Source organism: Zea mays, chromosome 9, assembly GCF_902167145.1.
Source record: "Zea mays cultivar B73 chromosome 9, Zm-B73-REFERENCE-NAM-5.0, whole genome shotgun sequence".
Taxonomy (NCBI): domain Eukaryota; kingdom Viridiplantae; phylum Streptophyta; class Magnoliopsida; order Poales; family Poaceae; genus Zea; species Zea mays.
Window position 1 is genome coordinate 79,304,910 of NC_050104.1, and position 7,094 is coordinate 79,312,003.

The 7,094-nt window shown below is 45.2% G+C and overlaps 1 long non-coding RNA gene and 1 pseudogene across 1 annotated transcript; both read right to left on the reverse strand.

The window, feature by feature from the left end:
- Nucleotides 1-146: 146 nt before the first annotated feature.
- On the reverse strand, nucleotides 147-2,461 carry LOC103640025 (isocitrate dehydrogenase [NADP], chloroplastic-like; annotated as a pseudogene).
- Nucleotides 2,462-2,999: 538 nt separating this feature from the next.
- LOC103638581 (uncharacterized) lies at nucleotides 3,000-3,359 on the reverse strand. Its single transcript, XR_558891.3, has 2 exons — nucleotides 3,227-3,359; nucleotides 3,000-3,137 (listed from the first exon to the last, which is right to left on the reverse strand). It is a non-coding gene; the product is annotated as an uncharacterized lncRNA (long non-coding RNA).
- Nucleotides 3,360-7,094: the final 3,735 nt, after the last annotated feature.

Sequence of the window (7,094 nt, forward strand, 5' to 3'; positions counted from 1 at the left end):
CACAAACGCAAGCGAACAAGACAACCAAGTTATAGCTATCAAGATATGCACTAAAGCAATTATCTCCAAACAAGCCACTTAGGCCAGAAATCGTTAGAGCACTGATCAAACTAAATGTCCAAAAGGGATGATGCCTATAAAGAAATCTAATGACTACCACCAAACTTTTTTTTCCTATAAAGAACACAAACGGGCACATTTGTATGCTGCAAATGGTTAATTGAGACATATGTCATCAAACAATATACTAAAACAGGTACTCACACGCTGAAAACGATGCATCACTTGGAGAACTGACAGTTACCAGTACCGAAGTCATCAAACCCAATGAGCCAAAACCTGCAGTTAAAGAAAGACTCATATAATCAAATACATCACTTTTTTAACTAAGAGCAAGAAAGTAGCAAGTGTTACTCAGAACTTGAGAGTCCAGACTGTAAAAACTGAAGCAAATTGTAACCTTGAGCTAAGAAATCGCTCTGCACATCTCCATCATAATTCTTGCAAGCCCAGACATACCCTCCTTCACTCTTAAGTGTGTATGCTACCATGTCATCGATAAGGCGGTGCTCATACCTACAGGCATCAAAGACCAAATGACAAGAAAAACCTTGGGACTCACACCTTATTAAAGAAAAAGATGGGATATGAAACGGGATTTGAAACTATACCATATGCCGGCAGCTTCAAATTTGGTTTCCAACCAGCTTCATACACCTCCTGGAAAATGTCCTTGAACCTGCAAACAAATCAAATACACAGGTAAACATGCTGCGCCAGAGAAAAGGCACCGTCAGTAAGACCTGAAAAATAATGAGAAACAGTTTAGCAAAACCCTTACATGCCATCATATTTCTTCAAAATATTGTTTTTGGTGCTAAGATACAATGGCCATTTCTTTTCATAAGCAGTGGCCATAGAAGCGTCAGCAAAGGCATGGATGGACTGCATAATTACACAAATACTGAAATGATAAATCACAAGAGGAGCACATTATATATGTCAAGTAGTGGAATAGCAGCAAGCACCAACTGCACCTCGTCAGTGTTGTACATTGATAAGGCAACTCCTCCTGCACCAGTGAAGTTGAACACCTCTAGCTCAACTTGCTCTTCTTTTCCCTCTATCAGTAACAACAAAGGACAAAGGGGAAGATGTCAATTATTTATAGGATTCTCTCAGCAGAATTTTAGAAAATGAATCATAGGACGTTTAATAGGACAAGCATTTCATTGATTCTCAAATGCTGAGTGATTCATACATACATACATACCAAAAACTAATTTAAGCTTCCCTGGCCCCTTGATAACTGCATCAGTTGCCCGGTACTGATCGCCGAATGCATGCCTCCCGATGCAAATGGGCTTTGTCCACCCTGAATTCACAAACAGTTCAGTTTACAAGGCAATTTCATAAATTAGTACTCCTATGATTATGGTCTTCCTTCCATACCTGGAACAAGCTGTGGGATGTTTCTGCAGATGATTGGTTCTCTGAACACATTGCCTACACGCAGCGAGCACATGAATAAAACTGTCAGTCCCGAGGACCCAAGAAATGTTACACTTACAGGCTGCAGCAGCATCTTACCATTCAGAATATTCCTAATTGTGCCATTTGGGCTCTTCCACATAGCCTTCAAGCCAAACTCCTTTACCCTTGCTTCATCTGCCATGGATTTGATGCGATGTCAGTAAATCTAGAATCTATTAAAACTTTGTCAGCAGAACAGTAACCCAAATGTACCTGGTGTAATGGTGGCACACTTGATAGCCACATTGTACCTACAAATAATGGAGAAGCATAGAAAAGATAGGTGCACGATGCAGCAAAATATTCAAAGCCCGCAATACCAGACTACTGAAGCAACAACAGATAAGCAACTGGCTGAGTAGCAAAAAGGCCCTTAAACACGCCACTTTCTCAAGGAAGTCTTTTCCAGTGATTAAATGACTCATGGAAAAAAAGGTTAAATCGATTATGCATATTCCACCACAAACACTTGTTAGACAACGCAACTAAACACAAACTTGAGCATCTGGATTTGATATAAATAACACTGAGCCACAACACTCTTTTCTGTGCTTTGCTTTCCATTTCCACCTTCTTAAGGAAGTGACAGTAACAGTAACATGCAATTCTTACTTGAGTGTGGCCTCCGCAGCCTCCACTGTGACTTTGTCGTCGGTAGCATCACGGTGTGGAAGCCCGAGGTCAAAATATTTGATGTCGAGGTCTACGAAAGGGAATATAAGCTGCACGAAATTCAATGGAAGTGATGCTATCCGCGGCAGGAGCTGTCAAATATTACCACGCAGAACGCGATCCAGGCCTTGGACACGCGTCTACTCGACGACGACGGCGGAGAAGGGGGTGCGGGAGTAGGCGGCGGCGGCGAATCGTCGCAGAGGGCGTCGCAGATCCTGCCGGAGCCTCCGCAGAACTTCTGCGACTGCGACATGAAGCCGCACCCGCGGTAGGAGCTGTCGTCGCTGACGCAAACGCCCGGGCGAATCCTCGGGAGCGGCACCGGCGCAGTTAGGGGGTGTAGCGTTCACAGTATATATCGTGCTGAACTGTTGTGGATTTACAGTTAGGGAACATTATAAGCCCAAAAGGCTCACCTCTTTATCGGCGAGAATTTTCTTGCTGTAAACATTCCGCGATTGATTCATAAGATTCGAAGTCATGGCACTCCAGAATCCAATCCTGTTTTCTCCTAGTATTAGAATCAAATACACAATATTGCTTTGAGTAAATTCTTTGACGCTTTAAAGCAATAAATTACCAGTTGAATGAAACTTCAGTCATCGACGCCAATACAACTCCACCAACAATAGGGACAAGAGAACCCAACACTGGTAGAGAAGGTGTCTGTAGAGACAGAATACAGAAACAGATGTTTATATGAAGGATTCCACCTTTGAGGACAAAGAACAGCACTGCGCTCTCATGCACCGCCGCGCAATTCCATGGCAAATATGAAGGATGCGGTGCAATTCCATGGCAAATATCTCCAGTCTATTTTTATCAAGCAAATGGCAACGGATTAGGACTGAAGTATGATGGGGTTATTACACCAAGAACAGCACTGCGCTCTCATGCACCGCTCGCATACAGGCGAGTCCACTCCTTGGCTGCAAATCATATGAAAACTCCCATTGTCAGCTATGGAAATCGGGGGGCAGAAGCGACAACATTGACTGATTTGTCACCTTCAATTTACCTGTTTCAACAGCTTCTACCTCATTGGATTTCCAGTGCTTTGCAGTGTTATCGGAGAGAGGGTCATCTGGATTTGGTGCACTCAGTAGAGCCTGTATACTGAAAGCCAGAATAGTGTCAGAATAGCAAGCATGTTCATGGATATAACAGGCATAGTAACTGAACAAGGTTTATAAAGTCGTATTTCGGTGCTGCACAAGAGTCGTCGGAGGGGCGGGCGGCACGGTCACCATCAACACTGTCAGCTTCAGCGGACCGGAGGGCCTTGTTGGCATGCGAGAGGAGCCCAGCGGTGGCGGCACGGAGGTCGTCAACGACCTGGCCGACGGACTCAAGCCTGTTAGAGACGACAGACACACCGGCCTCTAGCGCGTCAGGTAGCGCTGAGGCAGCGCGGGCGGCGGCGGCCTAGAGCGCGGCCGTCTCGAGGCGGAGCCCTGAGCCGAGGTCCTCGAGATCGCGGCGGTAGCCTCCCAGGACCGACTCCGACCGCGACGCGAACGTACTCACTAGGCCCCCGAAGCTTCACCCGCCGTCTGAGCTTTCCCCAGCCAGTGCCCCCTCCTCCACATCCGCCGCCGCCACTTCCGAGAAGCTACCCTACCGAAGGGGAAAGAAATCAAGAACCGGGAGGGCAGTGGAGATGGGGTGGAGGCGGAGCACTGATAGGAGGGTGCAGTTGCGGACGGAGCCTGCGACGTCTAGGGTTCACAGGCAGATGAGGACGGGCTCGGGGCTGTCGTCCTCCTCCTCGCATACGGATCGACGGGGTTCTGAGGGAAATGAGGGGATGATGCGACGGAGCTCGGGAGGGGCGCGGGGTTCGGGGGTGGGCGGGGATGATGAGGCAGACGCGGGCAGGGGCATGGTAGGATGGAATGGGGCGCGGCTGGGGTGGATCCGATGATTGCGGCGCCGATGGCGTGGGGAGGAGGGTGGGGCGAAGGAGAGGTCGGCGTGCGTCACGGAGAGGATATCGGCGTGCGTGTGGAGACGATGGCAGAACCGTGCACCATGACAGATGTGGACGTCTACACTACCGTCTTATAGAGTAGTAAAGATTTGCACGGACAAGGAGGGGTACCACAGGTCGCAGTCGACATGGGATTGAATTCTGTGGACATGTACACTATATGCAGTCGGTAATAACCATCAATCAGTAATAATTCAGATAATAGCATCAGTAATATGTACAGTAATCAGTAATAATGATGAATAGTCAATAATATATGACTACAAACATTTTTTATGAGATGTTTTATGTTTTATTGTCGCAAACAATGTCTACATCATCTGACCGCACGCATTCAGACACTCCACGGAACCGGCGGAAATAATCACGCACCTGATGTATCAGGGGACAGGGGAAAACAATCGAAGGTTGAAAAAAAATCCCTGCAGTCGATGTTTCAAGCGGAGATGACTCAGATCTAGAGTTCCCGCCATCGCCGCTTCGGAGGCCCACGTGGGGGAAATCTTCTAAGCGTCGTACAACCAGTAAATCTTTGAAAGGTCAAAATCCGACAAAGCGGCGAGCAGTTGAGAAGGAGGAAAACGTTGCTAGCAGAAAACCCGAGGTAATCTTATTTTTTTGTATGTTTTAGGTGTTATTAGTACGTACATTATTATATACATTTTTTTGTTTTTTCATGAGGGGGAGGAGATGCATGGGTGTAACATTACAATGAGATGTTCTCCGACGACTATGGACAATGCAACACTTATGATGCCAGATTAGTTGAAACAAAGGATAATAGAGTTAGGTTTCAGTACTTTAATGCAAATGGACATTGAGGGACCGGAAGATAGGCACCTGGGGGCATTTCTGTTGTCTAGTGTTAACGATGATCCACTGCATTGAAGTTGGTGACTGCTCCCTATAACAACTGGGGATGTGCATCTTGTTACTGGTTTTCCTAGAGGACATGAGAAGATTCTAGAGCTGGACTATCATTCGATGAGCACCGCCAAATACAGTTTCATGCCAGGATTTTTTTTTAAATGGTTTTTTGTATGTTTTGCCACATGTTAAGTAATTTTTCTTTTTTATTGTTCCTTTCATAGATGACTAAGCGAGGAAACTGACATCGTTAAGCTCTTCAGTGATGATCGCACAAAGCGCATGCCTGCATATAACAAGCTTCGTTCCAATGAGGTCCCTCGCTGGGTTGTTGAAATAATGAGAACCCACAGTGATGATTGGATTATACACTGTTTTTTTGGTTCCTGTAAGCAACTCTCTTTTGTTGCCTTCGGCTAGCTTGAATATCTCGGCGAGCGATTACGCTCCTATTGAAGATTTGGAGGCAGCAAAGGGATATGAATATGATTGGTGTCAAACTATTTATGATTATCTGAATGTAAAGGCAGTCAAATTAATTGAGGACTGACCGCTCCAAAAAACAGTCACACCCACAATACAAAGATGCATATTTTGATAGTAAGTAGTTTGCATCAGTAGTCCTATGCTTTTTTCATACTTCAAAACGGTTTTTTTGATAGATTATATACATTGCGAACAATTTTTTACCTAGTAAGATATTTTTTACAGTTACTTTTTTTAGGTGTATTACCTTGTCACACCCGGATTTAAAGGATAAAGGCGGGTGCATCTCATATGTGCGTCGAGAAAGAATAACGCACATAATAACAAAGTGCATAGAGATAAATGTCAGAAATATCATAAATATACTTATTACATACCGAAAGTCTTACAAAATAAATGATAAAATAAAGTGCACTAATTATTATTCCCTGGTGCCACAAAGCTGACTGGAAAACGCCACCTAGATCAAGTCGAAAGCCTCAATGTTAAGCGGCTCCTCTTCGACTAACTGTTCTTCTCCTGTGGGGGGTGTGAGACAGCAAGAGTGAGCTCACATACGTTCATAGCTCAATAAGTTGTGGTGAATAATGTGCATGAACTCACCAAAGGTGGGAGTTCATGTGAAGTGTAAGACTGATCAACAAAACAAAAGTTGAAGCTGAGCATTGCTTTTATAAGTTGGTCAAAATTTTATTAGCAGTTACTAAGTGTAAGGGAGTACCAAACCATAGTAATAATAAATAAAGTAATAAAAAAATAATCCCAATGCGATGCAAATGACAAATTGAGTTTTAATTCCATAGATTAATCATGTGAGGATCCGAGCTGCTCATAACCGTGAGCACGGCTAGTATACCAGTTTTACACTCTGCAGAGGTTGCGCATCTTTACCCGCAAGTCATGTTACCCATATGCCAAGAGACGGTCAATCCCATACACCTCTACCGAGGAGGCGAGGAAGTGTAACACTACGAGGCCTTTACAAAGTTCCACTAGCTTCAGAAAACCCGCTACAATTTATAGGAAGCTTCAGTGCAGGGATCCCTCGTCTGACCGCCATCGCAGCAAATCAACCCAAGGACCTCCCTACACTGACCACTCCCCTACTGCTCTTGCCCCTATCGGGTAAGGTAGTCATCCACTAGCTTTCCTAGTTAATCAGCCAAGGGCATCCCATACTACCCTTGTGGTAGCACTGTTTTTGGGTGGTCGCTCCATGTTCCCATTAACATAATGATCTTAACATGAACAATAATAATAAACTGATAATAAAAGTGTAATCATGAATAATGTATGTCTCTGTACCCAGAACCACATAAAGCAATAGTGTCGGGGACCATAATTAGGGGTACCCTCAAGGTTCCTAATTCTCAGCTGGTAACCCCCATCAGCATAAAGCTGCAAAGGCCTGATGGGTGCGATTAAGTCAGGGATCAGCCCATTCGAGGGACTCGATCACGCCTCGCCCGAGCCTAGCCTCGGACAAGGGCAGCCGACCCCGGAGGATTTCCGTCTCGCCCGAGGCCCCCCTCCAGCGGCGAAT